Source organism: Rhinopithecus bieti, unplaced genomic scaffold (assembly GCF_001698545.2).
Source record: "Rhinopithecus bieti isolate Rb0 unplaced genomic scaffold, ASM169854v2 scaffold_6933, whole genome shotgun sequence".
Taxonomy (NCBI): domain Eukaryota; kingdom Metazoa; phylum Chordata; class Mammalia; order Primates; family Cercopithecidae; genus Rhinopithecus; species Rhinopithecus bieti.
The window spans coordinates 2965565-2987019 of record NW_016805426.1 but is presented as its reverse complement, the minus strand read 5'-3'; positions in this window follow the sequence as shown (position 1 = coordinate 2987019).

Genomic DNA, 21455 nt, shown 5'->3' with positions numbered 1-21455 from the left:
TTCTATTACAAAGATACATGCATGCATATGTATCTTTATGCAGATATCCACAATAGGAAAGACATGGAATCAATCCAAATGCCCATTAACAATAGACTGGATAAAGAAAATGGGGTACATATACACCATGGAATACTATGCAGTCATAAAAAGGAATAAGATCATATCCTTTGTAGGGACATGGATGAAGCTGGAAGCCAGTATCCTCAGCAAACTAACACAAGAACAGAAAACCAAACACTGCATGTTCTCACCTATAAGTGGGAGCTGAACAATGAGAACACGTGGGCACAGGGAGGGGAACAACACACATTGGGTCCTGTCTGGGGGTGGGGTGGGAAGGGAGAGCATTAGGAAAAATAACTAATGCATGCCGGGCTTAACACCTAGGTGATGGGTTGATAGGTACAGCAAACCACCATGGCACACGTTTACCCATGTAACAAATCTGCACATCCTACACATGTACCCTAGGACTTAAAATAAAATTTTTTTAAAAGACTGGGGACCCAAATATCACTTTAAGTAATAAACAGAATATCTTTCGGTTTAAAAAAGAATTGCTTCAACATTACAAAACAAGAGTAAGCCAAAATTGTGATGCTGAAGGGGAAGAATTACAGAAACATAGCATTGCCAGAACACCAACACCCTAATTCTAGGCTTGACTTGGGCACCAGTGAGCTGTGGAACACGGAGGAGGCGGCTTTGCTTCTCTGTGTCTATGTTACCATCTGTGAAAAGGGTACCTCCATTAAATCAACACGAGGACCATGTCTGTAACATTCATTAAGACTACTGGATGGCAGCACGGCACCTACCAACTGCCAGTTACAGTCCGAAATGAAGCACTCCCCTCTCTCCAGCAGAAGAATCAGCAAGAGGACAGCTTCAAGCAATGACATAAACCTAGAGTATCCACAAAGATATAACTTAGTGGCGGGATATCCACAAAGACATCCCACCTGAGATGGAGTTGCTTTTTTTTTTTTTTTTTTTTTTTTTGTGTTTTTTTTTTTTTGACGGAGTTTCACTCTGTGGCCCAGCTCTGGGGTGTAGTGGCATGATCTCAGTTTACTGCAACCTCCAACTCCCCAGTTCAAGTGATTCTGCCACCTCAGCCTCCCAAGTAGCTGGGATTACTGGCACATACCACCACACCCAGCTGATCTTTGTATTTTTAGTAGAAACGGGTTTTCACCATGTTGGCCAGGATGGTCTCAATCTCCTGACCTCGTGATCCACCTGCCTCAGCCTCCCAAAGGTCTGGGATTACAGGCATGAACCACCGCACCTGGCTGGAGTTGCTTTTTTTTAATTAATGGCATCATAGGGTCCAGGAAAATGTGGTCAAAAGATGAAACGGAATGTTAAAGCAAAAGGAATTGCACTTTTAACATGTTAATTTACATGGTGTAATCGGATATGCTGGGAATCAATATATTCTGTCCCTGGGTAAATTTTTTCATTTATGTACACTGTACATAATATGAAATTTGTATTACATAATTTGTAACAAGGTACATAATTTCACTCAAGTTACCTATAGTCTTATGTAGACTCCCCACTTTGGTCTGTCTACATTACATAGCTACTCAAGATTATAGGAAGCAAGTGAGAATCAAAGAAATGTACCACGTTTTTAGTAGAAAACTCCCCTTGCAGTATACCAGCCAAAAATGATGGATTATCCAGTAAATCAAAAATTAATTAGGTAGTCTCAAATTACTCAGTAGGTCTTTCCCATATCTTCGTATCTTCATATACATTCACCCCGAATAAAAATGTCATCCTTTTATTCAAATGATAATGATGTATTTTGTGAGTTCAACACAAAAGTGATCCGCTACTCAGATGTAAAATCCCAAGAGAGATTATGCTCTTTAGGCTTAGATTAAGTTTGAATTAATCAAAATCTTAGGCATGTTCTGTGTAATAATACACACATTTAATGTAAATGACTCAAGGGGACCTTAATCTATGGATTATTAGTCTTCCCAGATCTGGAGTTCTGTCCATCATTTTTTCTTCATGTTGGTATATGATTGTATGAATTTGATGCAAAGGCTGGGTAAACCATGCTCATGCCCATTTTCTGTGTGGCTGTGTTCTTAGCTCTCATTAGCCTTTGTTGGCCAGGCACTGTGGCTCACACCTATAATCCCAGCACTTCAAGAGACAAAAGTGGGTGGATTGCTTGAGCCCAGGAGTTCGAGACCAGCCTGGGTAACACAATGAGACTCTGCCTCTACAAAATGAAGACAAACTAGCCGGGCATCATGGTGCACATCTGTAGTCCTAGCTACTCAGGAGGCTGAGATGGGAGGATCACTTGAGTCCAGGAGGTCAAGGCTGCAGTGAGCCATGATTGCACCACTGCACTCCAGCCTGCAGGGAAAAAAAGCCTTGGTTTAACTCATTAAATGAAGATGAAGTAAGGGGTGTGAGATAAAGAGAAATCTTTCTAAAATGAATCAGTTGGGCTGGGCGAGGTGGCCCATGCCTGTAATCCCAGCACTTTGGGAGGCCGAGGCAGGTGGATCACCAGAGGTCAGGAGTTCGAGACTAGCATGGCCAACATGGCGAAACCCCATCTCTACTAAAAGTACAAAAATTGGCCAGGTGTGGTGCCAGGCGCCTGTAATCACAGCTACTCAGGTGGCTGAGGCAGGAAAATCACTTGAACCCGGGAGGTGGAGGCTGCAGTGAGCTGAGATCGTGCCACTGCACTCCAGCCTGGATGACAAGAGCGAGACTCCATCTCAAAAAGAGAAAAAAAAAGAAATCAGTCAATAGTACAGCCTTCCAACAGAACCAGTAAATAATTTAAGACACTATCCAAACACCTCCTCAAAAAGATATTGTATTACCTACTGCAATTTTAAACAATTTTGATAATATAAAACAAAGTAGCAAATTTGAGTCTTTGTTGTTGTTATCAGAAATAGGGTCTTGCTCTGTTGCCCAGGCTGGAGTACAGTGGCACCATCATAGCTCACTACAGCCTCGAATTCTTTGGCTTAAGGGAGCCTCCCACTTCAGCCTCCAAAGCAATGGGGACTGCAGGCTCACACGACCATACCTGACTAAATTATTTTTACTTTTTATAGAGACAGGGTCTCAATATATTGCCCACGCTGGTCTTAAACTCCTGGGCTCAAGCAATCCTCCCCACTTGGCCTCTCAAAGTCCTTGGATCACAAGTGTGAGCCACCTCACCTGGCCAAATTTGAGTCTTTATACAATTATTGCCCATGAATGGCAGATAACTGTAATTTTTGTGTATGTGATTGCTCTAAATTCACAACATGTATTTAGGCTCTGTAAATCAAATATGGATTTTCTCTTTGCCTAAATGCATCAACCAAATGCCAGTGGAAAATTTCAACCAATCAATTAATCAAAAAAGTATCTTGGCAGTGCTGCTCTGGGCACTATCATATTTGGTCCATATGCCAGCAGGTTTATTATATATTTGAAGACATAGGACAAAAATACTTTATAAATTATACATATTCTACTCATAATGATATGCACCTATGACACAGTGCAAGAGTTTAGAATGGAAAAAGAATAAGTGCATGTGAAAAGAGATCTCATGATGTGTGTTCATCCCATGGAAACTTTTTATTGTATATTTAATAGTTGTATGTTTTCACAGTTCTCACTTGTAGTCTTTTCAGTAATGACTTCTCAGCTATGTGTTCTAAGTTCTTTAAGCTGCGCAATTAGTTACTTTGCAATGAAGACATCACCTTCACTGGACTAATGAATAGCCACAGAGAGTAAGGATATAGCTGAGTAAGACCTTTCTTTAGAGGGTAAGACTGTACAATAAAAGAGCTTACTCTTTCAAGTATCATATTTCCCAAATCATAACATCTTTTATTTATTTCCTATGCTATCCCTTCCTACTTTTATAAGATTTACCTAACAAAGTTAATGTTTGCAATGAGAGAGTCTGGTTTAATTAGACTGTGCTTCCAGGTAAGATGCAGTAGGAAACAAAAGAACACTGTTCCAGCTGCAACAACTTTCAGAAGCCAGATAAATCACTAAAACCATATTGTCCAAGACATCAGAAAGCTATGAAAGCAAAGGGGACTAACTGAACCCAACCCAAGACAGAAGAGCCCTTCCAAGTTCAGGGGGCAGTCACTGGCTGTTTTCTACCCTGGGAATGGTTGCCTATCCTGAGTGCAAGATGAGGCTCAACCTGGCCTAAATACAAGGACATTACTGTGAGAAAGAAAAACTGGAAAGCTGTTGGAGGTTGTGTGAGGCTGAAATGACAATTTGGAAACCTCACAAGTCCTAAGTGCACAATACTCCTTTCCCCTGTGGTTCACTTGCTGGTAGAGGGGCACATAGAATATTTGAAATCCTTAAAATAAGAGACAGAAATACATGAGGGGCCCTCAAAAAGTTCATGCAAGCTGTGTATTATGAAAAATCCATGCATGAATTTCAAAACATTTTGCAACAAAATATACTCATAGTAACTTGTTATACCATATCTAACAGGATCTAGATTCAGGGCCTAAGAAGGATGAGACATCAGTTTGAAAAGACCCCCTATCAAATGAATTCTGCAAAAATTAAAGTGAGAACAAACATCAAACTGATGGCGAAGTTTGGAAAAAAGAATGGTGAAATCACTGCAGCTTTAAAAGCAGTTTGTGAATACAGTGTCCCAAATAAATTTTCAGTTTACAAATGGATAACTTGTTTTAAGAAGGGAGGAAGCAATGTTGAAGATGAAACCAGCAGCATCAGATCATCCACATCAATTTGCAAGGGGAAAAAATGCATCTTCTTTGTGCTCTAATTGAAGAGGACAGATAATTAAAAGCAGAAACAATAGCCAACACCACAGACATCTTAACTGGTTCTGCTTACACAATTCTGACTGAAAAATTAAAGTTGAGCAAACTTCCACTTAGTGGGTGCCAGAATTGTTACATCCAGCTCACCTGCATACAGGAGCAGGAGGTTTCAATGGAAATTTTAAACAAGTGGGATCAAGATCCTAAAGCATTTTGAAGATTTGTAACAAGAGGTGAAACACGGCTTTCCCAGTACCATCCTGAAGACAAAGCACAACCAAAGCTATCGCTACTGAGAAGTAGAAGTGGCCGAGTCAAAGCAAAAGCAGCCCAGCCAAGAGCAAAGATCATGGCAACAGTTTTTTGGGATGCTCAAGGTATTTCACTTGTTAACTTTCCGGAGAGCCAAAAATTGTAACACCTGCTTATTATGAGAGTGTTTTGAGAAAGTTAGCCAAAGCTTAACCAGAAAAATGCCCAGGAAACCTCCACCAGAGAGTCCTCCACCGCAACAATGCTCTTGCTCATTTATCTCATCAAACAAGGGGAATTTTGTGAGAATTTCAATGAAAAGCCTTAGGCATCCAACTTACAGTCCTGATCTGGCTCCTTGTGACTTTTGTGTGTTTGTTTGTTAGTCTTAAAAAAAAAACTTTAAATGGAACTCATTTTTCTTCAACTAATAAGTGAAAAAAAGGTGCATTGACTTGGTCAAATTCCCAGGACCTTTGGTCCTTTAGGGGAGGACGAATGGCTGGTATCATTACTTACAAAAGTGTCTGAATCTGATGGAGCTTATGTTGAGAAATGAAGTTTACAGCTTTTATCTTTACCTTTTCATTCAATTTTTCCATCAACTATCTGAAGTCCCTTCAAAGTGTAGTGTCACAGTAATGGAAACACAAAGTTGCCATCAAGGAAGAGCATCTGCTGCAAAAACACAGCCAGTCTCTTTCATAGGTATTTGTCAAAGCTGGGAGAAGCAGGGGGCTACAGACTAGACAGCAAAATTCAAAACTGCTGAAAGGAAGACAAGTTACCCTGTAGTCCTGGCAGGCAGAAATGGGGAAGGCAGGGATCTGCCAGGCTAGCAACACAAAACTATACAGTGTCTTCTCCACCCTAAAATTATATTTTTTAATTTTATTCATTTATTTATTTTGAGACAGGGTCTCACTCCACCATCCAAGATGGAGTACAATGGCACGATTACAGCTCACTGCAGCCTCAACCTTCCACGCTCAAGCAATCCTCCCACTTCAGCCTCCTGAGTAATGGAAACTACAGGCACGTACCACCAGGCCCAGCTAATTTTTTTATTATTTGTAGAGGTGGGGTTTTACTATGTTTCCCAGGCTGGTCTCAAACTCATGTACTCAAGGGATCCTACTGCCTCGGCATCCCAAAATGCTGGGATTACAGGTGTGAGCCACAGCACCTGGCCTAAAGCATTTTAAACCAGAGATAAACTGTTTGGCTAATGCCTTATCCCTGACTAAATCCTCAAAGAATAAATTCCTTCTGGGCCAAAGAAATACAAACTTTATTCTCTACTGTCCTTTTATGCACAGTGTCCAGCATAAAGTAAAAAGTTACATGACACGAGAAGAAGCAGAAAAATGGCTAATTATCAGAGGAAGAAAATAAACAGCCATTTGAAGCAACAGAGATGATCCACATGTTGGAACTAGCATTTTAAATAAATGCTGTTAATATGTTAAATAAAATAATATTTTATTCTATATAAAAAAGAATCAAAGGATGCTCTACAATTAAAAATTAAAATATCTGGAAGTAAGAATTCATTGGTTAGGTTTAACATCAGACTGGCAAGTTAGAACCCAGGATTGGCAAACTCAAAAACAGGTGAACTTAAAAATATTTTTTTAAAAAGTACACAGAGAAAAAAAAATAACAGAAAACAAAGGACACATGAGATATAGTCAAATGATCTAACAAATGTATAACTGCAACCTCAGAAACAGAAGAAAATGGGTAAAAAACAGTATTTGAAAGAATCACAACTGAAAATTTTCTAAAACTGATGAAAGATGTCAATCTATAGAGTCAAACAGCTCAACAAATTCCAAGCAGGACAAATACAAAGAAAACCACACCCGAATTAATTGCTATGAGGTAAGATTTGAGCATCAATGTATTTTAAAGCTTCCTAGACAAATACTTCTGTATAGTCGGTGCTGAGAAACACTGGTCTGGGGAATGTCATATTTTAAAAGTATGTACAGTTTGTTTAATGTGTTACGTTTTCTAGGGAACATAAAAGGAAGCAAGTTATAGCCTCTTTCTTCTTAAAATGCCCCCTAATAGGAGTCAGAAAACAAGTTAAAAATCTCAGTTATCATCTCCATACCACAATTCCACAACGTTTTTTTTTTGAGATGGAGTCTCTCTCTGTTGCCCAGGCTGGAGTGCAGTGGTACAATCTCAACTCACTGCAGCTTCTGCCTCCCGGGTCAAGCAATTCTCATATCTCAGCCTCCTGAGTCGCTGGAATTACAGGTGTGCACCACCACACCTGGCTAATTTTTGTATTTTTAGTAGAGACGGAGTTTTGTCATGTTGGCCAGGCTGGTCTTGAACTCTTGACCTCAAGTGATCCACCTGCCTCGGCCTCCCAAAATGCTGTGACTACAAGTGTGAGCCACTGTGTCTGGCCATTTTCACCATTTTTAAATCAACATCTTTCTCTCTATAATCTATTGATTATCATGGAAAGAAAAGTGAAATGGTATAGAATAAATCTGGCTAGAAGTTTTCTGATTGAAAAAATATATATTCAGAAAAATGCTGCAGGAAGGAAGGAGTACAAAATAGGCTTTATATAGCACTTGCTATATAAAGGAGCCCTGTTACCTGACATGCATCTTCAGAGAAGATACTAAAAGATCAAAAGAAGATAGATTTTTGTCCTGGGTGAAGACACTTAACAGTCAAGTCGACTAAAGCTTGTCTCTTAACTAGATAGAACAGCCAAAGCAAAGGAGAGTCTATGTGAGACCAAGACAGATGAATGACTAGAAAGAGAAGACAAATCCCAATGGGGCTTTGGACACCAGGTTTGCTACCGTCTCAGATTTGTGGTCCACTTCCAGAATAAGAATTTAGAGCTGAGAAAGACAGAGTTTTTTTTGTCAAGTCTGAACGTAAGATTAGATTAAATCATGACTAACAGCACTTAATAGTTGATGACAAAATTAGACATTTTGAGTTTAAGTTTATTTTGCATAATTATTATGCATTGTTCGTGTGTGTGTGTATGTGTGTGTGCGTGTGTGCTTTAAAAAGGAACAGGCTGGGTGTGGTGGCTCAGGTCTGTAATCCCAGCACTTTGGGAGGCTGAGGTGGGCAGATCACTTGAGGTCAGGAGTTTGAGACCAGCCTGGGCAACCTGGTGAAACCCCATCTCTACTAAAAAGTACAAAAAAAATTAGCTGGGTATGGCAGTGCATGCCTGTAGTCCCAGCTACTTGGGAGGCTGAGGCAGGAGAATTGCTTGAACCTGGGAACCTGGAAGGCAGAGGTTGCAGTGAACTGAGATCGTGCCCCTGCGCTCCAGCCTGGGTGATAAAGTGAGACTCCGACTCAAAAAACAAACAAAAAGAAAAAGAAGGAACAGAAATTGTGGCAATAAATGTAGACTATCCCAGACCTAGATCTACCAGGAGAATCTTCTTTTTGATTTTTCAAGACATGATCTCCCTGTCACCCAGGCTGACTTCAGTGGCACAATCACAGCTCACTGCAGCCTCCACCTCCTGGGCTCAAGTCATCCTCCCACCTCAGCCTCCTGAGTAACCAGGACCACAGGCATGCATATCACATCTGGCTAATTTTTTTATTTTTTGTAGAGACAGGGTCTCACTGTGTTGCCCAAGATGGTCTCAAACTCCTGGAAGTAAGCAATCCTCCTGTTTCAGCCTCCCAAAGTGCTGGGATTACAAGTTCGAGCCACCGTGCCTGGCCAAACAGGAGAATCTGTACAAAGCAGGAGCACGTGCTCAAAAGCATCTCCCACATTCTGTTAACCCACTTTATTTGTCCTGGGCAATAGCCCCCCAAATAGTGAATTTACCTAAATTTATAAAAGTGACCAAAATGAATGTGAAGTTGTTGCCCTTGTAATTACCAAATTTTAAAGTTCAAATAGTGAATCAGCAGAAGACAGATAGGGCATTTCCTGGTATAACCAGGTATAAACTCTCCACCAGGCAGTCTCAGAAAGCTCCTTGCCAGAGGCCTCTCCCTATGCACTCCCACTTCCCCCATCCGTGGCCCACCCCCCACCTTCCACTGCGCCGAGCCTGCAGGAGCTGTCCCCACATTGGTCCAGCCATGGCTGTAACCTAATGCTGCACATTCTCATGGGAGACAGCTCTGCTTTGTAGCTGCCCACATGTTCTACACAATTGCAACAGGAGGTACCGCACTTCTCATCCATTTTTCATGGTGCATCAACTCCATGTGATAAAATAATCTGCTGTTGATGTGGGGTTTTATTACATTCCCCTTCCCAAAACGTATCCATTTTTTCTGGCTTCTAAATATTACTTCAGAGAATGTGCATTATACATGAAATCAGCCTTTCTTGCTTACACTATGGTTTTGCCATTTACCCTTCCATAAAACATATGATGATTACATTTAATCCTATCCTCAGGGCCACTACTTTACATTTCCTTTCAAAATTCTCAAAGTGACTCAAAGTTTGCTGGTGCTCCTGATCTGTGTAAGACCTTGGGCCGTCTCTGTCCTCGGCGCCCATTTCTGTATTCCACTATGCCCAGTCACTTTTGACCTACTGGTTCAAGTCCTTTACCTGTAGATTAATTCAAAAGACTACAAATACCACTGGAATCCCAAGCTTTTCACTGCTAGTTAGACTTGTGGAGTTTTTGTTTTGCTGTGTTTTGTTTTGGTTTCTTGCCACTCACTACAAAGTGGAAATCTGCACAAATTCCTTTTAATGCATTTTCTTTATCGCTCATCTTATGTAAGCCAGCTGCCTTCAACCTAGATACCAGCTGCCAAATGATTACAAATATAAAACAGGTTAATGTGTTCTCTTTGAAAGAAGAAAAGTATTTTTCTTTCTCTAGACCCACCATGTTTTTCTAGTGGCCAAGACACATGAGAAAGTTTCTCAATAAGAGGGTTTTGTATTAGAAATATCTATTTAGATCCCTATTGCTACCACTACGCATGACACATGATTGGCCTTAGTCCATGGTGGATGAATGAACATGTGAGTCTTGAATGACATTCCCTGCACTCTCACCACTGAATGTTATGTGACCAGCCATGAACCAGATACCTGACCTTTAAGCAAGTCGGTGGCATCCTACAATGATCTTTGGCCCTTATATTTATGGGTTTGTTTGTTTGGTTCAAAACCGTAAAGACACTAAGAGCTTCTTTGTCTAAGCTTTATATACAACCAAGGAATCTGCAGGAAAGGCAAGAACAGAAAGTTGGCATTTTGATTTTAAAAATTGGAAGGCACCTTGGATTTCTTCAAGGCAGAGAGCAGCTTGGGGTGAACACCTGGCTGCTATTCACATGTACCTGGATGGCCGGCCTCCTGCAGCCCCGCAGCATCTCTGCATGCCATCCTCAGGGGACAGGAAAATACAAGAATCATCACTGTTGTCCCACACAGGTAATCATCAGGGCATGGACACTCCTCACTGTCCAGAGTCCATAACGAGCCACAACTCCACAAAACAGAATTACTCTTTACTGATTCTGATGCTAAAAACCCCTAGCCCTCCTGCCTCCCCTGAACCAAAATCATACAAATGTCTAGCAGCATTTTACAGAAGCATTCAGGTGGCTGCAAGCTCTAGTACAGTTGTCCGGTTTGTGCATTGCACAAGGCAGCTGACACAGGGGAAAGTGCAGTCTGAGATCCAGCCTGTGTTTTGTTTCCCAAGCCCTGAGCCTTGGCACTGGCATGTGTCCACGTGGAAGAAGGGATGCTTTTTCCCCACACAAGGGTGTAGTCTCCTTGCCAAGCCATGTGCCTGGAGGCCCAAGGATGCCTAGGGGTGGCTCCTTGTTCTAAATTAACTGTCCGTCCAGAAGAGAACCTTGCTCTAGTTCACACACAAGTTCAGTACAGGCAAGCGGAAGCCTAGGATGATCATTCAAAGTGTGTGCATGTGGCCGGGCACGGTGGCTCACGCCTGTAATCTTAACACTTTGGGAGGCCGAGGCGGGCAGATAGCTCAAGTTCCAGAGTTCAAAAACAGCCTTACCAACATGGTGAAACCTTGTCTCTAATAAAACTACAAAAAAATTAGCCGGGCATGATGATGGATGCCTGTAATCCCAGCTACTTGGGAGGCTGAGGTAGGAGAATCGCTTGAACCTGGGAGGCGGCTGTTGCAGTGAACTGAGATCACAGCACTGCACTCCAGCCTGGGTGACAGAGTGAGACTCCATCAAAAAAAAAAGTGTATGCATGTGTGTGTGTGTGCATGTGTGTGCATGCATGTGCATGCATGTGTGCGTGCATGTGTGTGCACATGTGTGTGTGCATGTATGTCACGGTGGGGGTGCTGCCCAGGGTCACTGTGCACGTAAGCCTGCCACTTAATTCCTTTGTACTGTGTCAAGGGCACAGCCTTACTTTCTCAGCCTTGTCTTGGGTATCACACACACATGTTCTCAAGGTCATCAGAGAATATTCATGCCCTAACTCTCCTCTTTTTCTTTCCAGATTTCTCTTCTCATAAGCTACACCCCATCTGAAGTCGATTTTCCCCCGTGCCCCAAGAGGCACCAACTCTACCTGGAAAAGTATAAAGTGCTAAGACCCTGCTCCCTCCTTGCACCTCGCATATTCCAAAATTGCAGGCATTTGCTGAATGCCAGTGGCATTCTACTAGCAATCCACTGATGCATAATGAATTACCAAAACTTAGCAGCTTAAAACAGCAAACATTTTTCTCTCAAGGAACGTTTTCTCTGTGGGTCTAGAATCCAGAAGTGGCTAAGCTGGGTCACTCATGAGGGTGGAATCAAGCAGTCAACCAGGACACAGTTACATGACAATTCAACAGTGTCTTCCAAGCTCCCCCACATGGCATTGGCTCTAAGTTCCTCTCTGGCTGTTGGTTTGAGGCCTTAGTGTCTTCCCACCAAGGCCTCTCCCTAGAGTGGCAGCTGCTTCCCCAGAAGCTGGGGATCCAAGAAGGATGGAGAGGCAATGAGTGGAGAATGCTCAAGGTAGAAGCCCAAGTCTTTTATAACCTAATCTCAGAAGTGGCACATTACTTCTGCCAAACACTGTTGGTCTTGCAGACCAGGCCTGATACAACAGGCAGCAGGGGCCCCTGGGGGCCACCTTGAAGGCTGTCTACTACAGAGTCATTCTCAATCCACATCTGCTAGCTCACCGGAGCTGGAAGGCACAGGCAGGCAGTGAGCACACATTCTTCAATAAGGTGTTCACAACACTGCGAAGCAAATCCCGGTTTTGTTCTCATTTTGTTTTGTTTGTTTGTTGCTTGTTTTAGAGATGGGGTCTCGCTCTGTCACCCAGGCTGGAGTATAGTAGCATGATCATAGTGACTACAGCCTCGATTTCCCAGACTCAAACAATCCTCCTGCCTCAGCCTCCCAAGTAGCTGGGACTATAGACGTGCACTACCACATTCAGCTTGTTTTTGTTCTCATTTTTCAAATGAGAAAACGAACTCTAGGAATGAAATCATTCATCCACAGACCCAAAACTAACAGTAGACAGAATCCATTCCATCCTTTCCCAAGGACAATGTCTCACTCTTTGGAGTATTTTTCTCTGCCCTCCTGCCTACCCTTGGTACATTTATCTGGGTTATCGTCCTACTCAAAATAGTTCCATCTTTCAACTGAATAGAGGAGAGGATCCCATCTCTTCATAATGGCATTTAAACTCTTCTACAGTTTTGCTACAACCTACCTATGACAATTCATCTTATGTGTCCACTTCACCTGGCCATGGTGCCCGGATATTCAGTCAAATAATATTCTGGATGTTTCTGGGAGGGTGTTTTGGAGGGAGATTAATAGTTAAATCAGTGGACTTTGATTAAAGCAGATCACCCTCCCTAATGTGGGTGGGCCTCATCTTATCAGTTGAAGTCCAGAATAGAACAAAAAGACTGAACTTGCTCAAGCAAGAGGAGCTTCTCCACAGACACCTTCAGACCGCATCTGCAGCAGGAGCTCTCCCTGGTTTTCTAGCAGAGAGCCTTCATGCTCAAATGACAGCCCTTCCCTGAGTCTCCAGTTTGCAGACCTCCCTCATCAGATTTTGGACTCACAAGACATCCACAATCACTTGAGCCAACACACACACTGACACACACACACACACGTTCTCCAAGTTCTGCTTCTCCGAGAACTGTGGCTAATACACTCCTTTCCAGCCTTTCTTTTTACCATGATGCCCATCACCATCTCCTCAGCATCACAGTTGCTGCCCACATGCTCACACACATGGCCACAAGCACACACACCTACACTCTGGTTCACCCACTCAGGACACTCAGCGTTTTCCCAGCATGTCCTGCATCTTCCCATTTCCATATCTTTGCTCAAACAGCTACAACCTCTCTCATAAATGCCCTCACTCTTGCCCCCACCCAGTCTGTTCCACACCTATAATCTTGCTGTTCTTTGTCATACATCCTCCACTACAGCATTTATCACTGGGTTCTTCAGTATAAAAGTTAATGTTGGCTGGGCACAGTGGCTTGTGCCTGTAATCTCGGCACTTTGGGAGGCTGGGACAGGAGGATTGCTTGAACCCAGGAGTTTGAGACCAATCTGGGCAACATAGCAAGACCCAATCTCTAAAAAAAAATTCTTAATTAGCTGGGTGTGGTGGCCCATGAGTGTAGTCCCAGCTACTTGGGAGGCTGAGGCAGAAGGATTACTTGAGCCTTAGAGTTCAAGGTTGCAGTGAGCTGTGGTCACACCACTGCACCCCAGCCTGGTCAATAGAGTAAGACCCTGTCTGTAAAAATAAAACTTTTTAAAAAGTTGTAATGTCTATCTCCAATACTAGATTTGGAGCTTCCAGAGGGGAGGAATGATGCCATTCATCTCCCTTCAGCACACCCCAGTCACAAGTATAGCACGTTACTTGCAAGGGCTAAGTATCAATAAATATTTTCAGAACTGAACTTTTCATCAGTACTTACTAGGTGTTGAAATCTATGGAATCACATCTCAATGTATCCAGGGCAAAAATTACACACACACACACACACACACATATAGTACCTACATATATACAGTTACCTCTATATATATATATACACACATATATAAAGTTTTATATATATATGTATACATACACATATAGAGTGGGACAGATATGCTAATAAGTATTTTTGAAATAAGAGAGTAAAAGCTCTGGGAGAGGTATTATGTCCTATAATTTTCACTATTTAAAAATGAAATGGGTACATGCTGGAAACATGGTGTACTGGTCTCCTCAAATGACCCCCTTGCTGAAAACAACTAAAATTCTGCATGAAAAGAAATGTCATCTCCTTAAAAGAATCAATGAGCTGGCAAATCTGTATGGGGTAAAAGATATGGGAGATGAAGGCCAGGACCTGCCCAAGGTGGGCACTTTCTTATCTGCAGATTAAAACTCAGAGGGTTATACTCTCATTGTAACAATGAGCCGGAAATAAATTCCCCCTAAAGGTCTACAAAGAGGGATAACAACCTTTTCCCCAGAGCAGAGGCTAGGGAAAATGGGAATACCAGATCCTGAGTTCTCGTGACAGGCTAGCCCCAATGTGGATTTGTAGTTTGAATTTATTGTATCTAAATATTGAGACAGAGAGAGGAATAAATTTTTTTAAATATCTCATATTGAGAATGTATTTAAAGTAATCCCAAGATCAATAAAGTACAGTAAGCATATATAAATACTCTCTGAAGAGACTCTCCTTCACCCCCCACATCAAAGAATTACCAAAAATAAGATTCCATGGATCATGAGCAGCTCAGAGGGAAACAGTCACTAAACACTTGATGGAGAAACAGAAGGCACAGCAGTCAGAAGACAAAGACCATGGAAGTTTTCAGATACTGCAATTATCAGAAGCAGAATATTAAATAATTAAGTTTACTATGTCTAATTAAGAAAGGACAAAATTGAAAACATTTGGAGGGCCTAAAAATGTATAAAGAATTATTACACAGATTTGAATAATTAAATAAACCTGTTAGAAATAAAAATAAGAATAATGAAGATTAAATCAAAAGACAGGTGTAAGAACGGAGTAGACACAGGTGAAGAAAGAATTAATGAACTGAAAGATGATTCTGAAGAAATTATTCAGACTGAAGCAAGAGAGATAAAGTTACAGAGACAAGAAAGAGAGAATAAGAAAGATGAGGATAAGATAGAGGACTAATAATGTTCCCAATTTTTAGGGTCTAATCAGAGTCCTAGAGGAAGAAAGAAAAGTAATGTAGAAGACACAATATGTAAAAGAGACAATTGAGAAGAACTTTGCAGAACTGATAAAAGACATCACTCCAATTGAAGAAGACAAGTGAATCTAAAGCAAGATACATAAAAATAATTCCACAGCTACACATATCATAGTGAATATGCAAAATATCAAAGAAAAAAGATTTTTAAGGTAGCCAAAAGAAATGATAGATAATCCTCAAAGGAGTGACAAAGCAACAGCTAGCTTCTCAACTGCAGCAAGAGAAGACATTGAAATTACATCCTTGATGTGCTGGGGAAAAAGAAAAAGACTATTAAATTAGAATTCTATACCCAGCAAAAATATCATCCAAGAATGAGGACAAAACAAACACATTTTCAGACATGCAAAACCAGAGAGTTTGCCACCAACAGACCCACAAAAAAAAATTCTAAAGGCTGTACTTCAGGAAAAAGAAAAGTAATTCCAGACTACAAGAAAGAATCTCTAAGCTTCAAGATAGAATATATTATAATGTGGGAAATCAAAACTAAGATGACACCAGGCAATTAAAATGTCCTGAGAGGTATAAAAAATAGAATTAAAATGCAAGACAATGATATCAGATAAATTAGGAGAAATATAATTGCAGTTGCTGTGTTCTAAGGTTCTTGTAACTCTGAGAGGAAAATGAAGATATCATTTAACTTACACATTGTTAAACTAATAAGCACATTTTAATTTCTAGGCTAGTGACAAAATGGAAATAACATATACAAATTCCAAGTAGAGGAAAAAAATAGAATGAGAAAAAAGGCAAGAAATAAGAGAAAGAAGGGACAAATAGAAAATAAAAAATACTATAAAAGATTTAAATACATATACATGGGCAATTACATTTATAATTCATAGACTGAATGCTTCTCATTAAAAGGCAAAGATTGGTATACCAGTGATATGATTTGGCTCTGTGTCCCCACTCAAATCTCACATTGAATTGTAATAACCCCCATGTGTCAAGGGCAGGGCCAGGTGGACATAATTGAATCGTGGCAACAATTTCCCCCATACTGTTCCCGTGGCACTGCATAAGTCTCATGAGATCTGATGGGTTTATAAATGGGAGTTCACCTACACAAGCTGTCTTGCCTGCTGCCATGTAAGACATGTCTTGCTTCCCCTTTGCCTTCTGCCATGATTGTGAGGCCTCCCAGCCACGTGGAACTGTGAGTCAATTAAACCTCTTTCCTTTATAAATTACCCTGTCTCTTATATGTCTTTATTAGCACATGAGAACAGACTAATAAAAGCAGATAAAATGAAATTAAATTTGACAATAAGCCGTTTGCAAACAGCACATCTAAAACAAGATATAGAGAGGTGAAAAATAAAGGGATGGAAAAGAAAATGCATTTAAGTATTGGCCAAAAGCAAAGTATATGGTATAAGATATATTAATCTCAACTATTTAATTTTTAAAAGATCTCTTCATAAATATGAGAAAATAAAGTCACAAAGAAGATATAACAATTGCATAGCTGTTTGTACCTCATAGCACAGTCTTAAAATACATAATGCAAAAACTGGCAAAATTATAAGAAAAAACAATCCGGAATCATAGTGAAAGATTTTTCACACAACTCATTCAATAACTCATTCGATAACTGACATATCTAGCACATAAAAATAAGAATGAATAAGAAAGTTTTGAACAACATAATCAACAAGTCTTACCTAATAGACACATGTAGGATGCTTCACCCAGTTACCAGGGAATACATGTTCTTTGCAAACTTGTGCACAGATTGACCACATGCTGAACTATAAAGCGAGTTTCAACAAGTTTCAAAGATTATCATAGAGATTTGCATTATCTCACCACAATGTAATTAAGCTACAAGTCAAAAATGAAAAGTTAACCAGAAAACTCTTGGGTATTTGGAAATTAAGAAATATACTATACACAAATGCCAATTCCAGGTTGATTAAAATACCTAAATTTATAAGGCAAAACAACACAACTCATAAAAGGAGAAATAGGCAAATATCTTAATGACCTCAAGATAAATAATACTTTTTAAAACACAACATATAAAAACAAACCATAGAAAATACAGTTGTTAAATTCAACCACACTGCAGTGAAGAACTTCATCAGAAGACACCATAAAGAGTGAAAAGACTAAAACTAAAGATCTTTGAAATATCAGCTGGGCACAGTGGCTCAGGCCTGTAATCCCAATACTTTGGGAGGCTGAGGCTGGCAGATCGCTTGAGCCCAGGAGTTTGAGACCAGTCTGGGCAACATGATGAAACCCCATCTCTACAAAAAATACAAAAATCAGTCAGGCGTGGTGGCACACACCTGTAGTCCCAGCTACTCAGGAGAATAATTTGTGCCTGGGAGGCAGAGGTTGCAGTGAGCCAAGATCATGCCACTGCACTCCAGCCTGGGCAACAGAGCGAGACCCTGTCTCAGCAAATAAAATAAATTTTACATAATTTCCATGTGTCCTGAAATATTCTCAAAAAAAAAAAAAAAACACAATAGGCACTACCATGAGAAAGGTGATATGGTTAGAAACAGGGAGGAGGAGTGAGAAGCAATAAAGGTGTAGATAAGCTCTGAAGTCTTAGTCAACAGGATCTGCTGACAGTTTGAATGTGGATGTGGAAGAAAGAAAAAAGTCAAGGATAACTCCATGATTTTTGACTTAGGCAAAGGTAAAATTAGCATCCATCAAGGAGCCATGAAGGGGGCCACAGCTGGGGTGTGCTTGGAGGAGTTAGCCTTGGATAGAAGTTTGAGACACTCAAGTAGAGAAGTCGAGTTGGCAACTGAATGTATGAGTGTGGAGTTCGTGAGACAGATCTGTGCTAGGGGTATAAATGACTTTTGGCCCAGGAAATGATAATAGTAGCATTTCCGTGAGCTGAGACTGGGAAGGCTGTAGTGGGAGTAGGTTTGGAGAGGTGATCATTTGGATGTCAGTTTTAGACAGGTTAAATTTGAAAACCCAAGTGGGAATCTTGAGGAAGCAGGTCAAAATATGAGTTTAGAGTTCAAAAGAAAGGTCCAGTCTGGAATCGTAAATTTTGGAGTCACCAGTGTCTAGATGATGCTTAAGTGCATAAGGCAAGATGAATCACTAACGCACAAGTATGGATAGAGAACATAAGGGGCTGGGTGCAGTGGCTCACACCTGTAATCCCAGCACTTTGGGAGGCTGAGGTGGACGGATCACTTGAGGTCAGGAGTTTGAGACCCTGGCCAACATGCTGAAAACCTGTCTCTACTAAAAATACAAAAATTAGCCAGGTATGGTGGTGGGTGCCTATAATCCCAGCTACTCGGGAGGCGGAGGCATGAGAATCACTTCAACTTGGGAAGTGGAGGTTTCAGTGAGCTGAGATCACACTGTTGCACCCTAGCCTGGGTGACAAAGCAAGACTCCGCCTCAAAAAAAAAAAAAAAAAAGGGAGAGAGAGAACAGAAGGGGCCGAAGAGAAGAGGCTTAGGGCATTCCAACATGAAGCAGCCAGGGAGGTGGGATAGGAGGAGAGCCAGAGCAGGACGCCATGCAAGAGGCCAAGAGTAAAAGCATGTCCAGGAGTGACCCACTGTGCCAAAAGCTGTCTGCCATGACAAAAATATCTTCACAACAATTACAAAATAGTTGGTGCAAGTCACTGAAGCCAACAGCAAATATTAAAATCCCAAACCTACGCTATTTCATTCATTTTCTTTCTTTTTTTTTTTTTGAAACGGAGTCTCGCTCTGCCGCCCAGCCTGGAGTGCAGTGGCCGGATCCCAGCTCACTGCAAGCCCTGTCTCCCGGGTTTACGCCATTCTCCTGCCTCACCCTCCCGAGTAGCTGGGACTACAGGCGCCCGCCACCTCACCCGGCTAGTTTTTTGTATTTTTAGTAGAGACGGGGTTTCACCGTGTTAGCCAGGATGGTCTCGATCTCCTGACCTTATTTCATTCATTTTTTTAAGTTTTAGTTTAAGTTCAGGGGTACAAGTACAGGTTTGTTAGGTAAACTTTTGTCATGGAGGTTTGTTGTACAGATTATTTCATCACACAGGTATTAAGCCTAGTACCCATTAGTTATTTTTCCTGATCCTCTCCTTCCTCCCACCTTCTACTCTCCAACAGGCCCGTGTGTGTTGTTCCCCTCTATGTGCCCATGTGTTCTCATCATTTAGCTCCCACTTATAAGGGAAAACATGCAATATTGGGTTTTCTGTTTCTGTGTTAGTTTGCTAAGAATAATGGCCTCCAGTTTCATCCATGTTTCTGCAGAGGACATAATCTCATTATTTTTTATGGCTGCATAGTATTCCATGATATATATGTACTACATTTTTTTATCCAGTCTATCATTGATTAGCATTTAGTTTGCTATTGTGAATAATGCTGCAATGAACACATGTGTGCATGTGTCTTTATAATAGAATGATTTATATTCCTTTGGGTATATACATTCTTTACATTGAACTTCTTATTCTCATTCTTAATGATTCCATAATGTCCACTGCTCTGTAAAAGTTTGTTCAGTATTTAAATATAAATCAAATCAATCAAACACCCAGAGTGATTAACAGAGAATAATTAAGGTTGCCAAGCACCAAAAAGATACAGATACTGTCCAAAGGCCTGAACCGAGAGGACACAAAAGGAAGGGAATTGCAAACTACTTGTTGAAAAAACACCTCCTATTCGTCTGTTTAGCATCCACTTGATGGTGAATGTACTCTCCTTTGAGAAGATTTTAACATTGCATTTCAGTAGGAATACTCTTTAAAGCAGCATTAATACCTATGATTGGCTGGGCGCGGTGGCTCAAGCCTGTAATCCCAGCACTTTGGGAAGCCGAGACGGGCGGATCACGAGGTCAGGAGATAGAGACCATCCTGGCTAATACAGTGAAACCCCGTCTCTACTAAAAAATACAAAAAACTAGCCGGGCGAGGTGGCGGGCGCCTGTAGTCCCAGCTACTCGGGAGGCTGAGGCAGGAGAATGGTGTAAACCCGGGAGGCGGAGCTTGCAGTGAGCTGAGATCCGGCCACTGCACTCCAGCCTGGGCGGCAGAGCGAGACTCCGTCTCAAAAAAAAAAAAATACCTATGATTGAGGAAGACCTTTTTCAGAAATGCCCAGAGCAATGAACCATTGTCTCTCTTCTCCCTAAGAGTCTCCCCTCCTCCCCATCTTCTGTCCCAGAGAGTATTTTCTCAAGCCAGCTTAGGGAGCAGGACTGCGCTACCTTGACAAAAATATTCCATTACCTTTAGGTGACCTTTCTCTGAGACTTGGAAATGGAGTGCTTCAACTGTAGGTCAGGCACAGGATGACTTTACCAGTGCTCCCTGAAAGACAGGGCTGACGAATGGCATTTGAGCCTTGTTTCCCTAATCCTTCAGGCAGAATTAGAGGCTCTCCATAAGGGTAATCCTGAATGATTCATGATGCCTGCTTCAGCACAACCACACATCACAGAAATACAAATTGACAGTTCGCACACATTGGCCTCATGGTGATATTTACTTAAAATCCTCTCAAGTACACTCCCAATGACTGCTGTGGGGACAGTTCTCTCTAGAAGGCTCACAAACAAAGAAGCACTTACTTACCATAGCCGGCCACCAGACTTGCAGGTGCACGGGAGCCTTTGGAATATTCTGCTCTCTTTGTGCCACTTGGCACTTACCTCCCATTGGTTCAGGCAATTGGTTTGTTGGTTGATTGCGAGGATAATCCTTTAAAAAACAAAGAAACAAAAAAGGTAGTAAAACAGAGACCTTTGGATAACCCCTTTGGCTTGTCCTGGAGTTTAAGTTGGACCAAAGAAATCAAGGCAATGAAACAGTAACAAAGGTGAGGAAGAGATGGACTGTTAATAACATGGTAGGAGAAAACTGGACACACTTGAGTGTGTTCATAAGCTCTCATTGGTGAATCTGTAAAGAGAAAACTCATATAGAGACCCCAAGAAAACATCTAAGTTCATTATTTTCAAAAAAGAAAAGGTGGGTAATATTGAAAAACCAATAGGCAAGTGTCAAAGTTTTTGATCTACCTTTGTGTTCTCCTCACCAGCAACTCCACTGCTTCTATGTCAAAAACAGAGACCGGGCATGGTGGCTTATGCCTGTAATCCCAG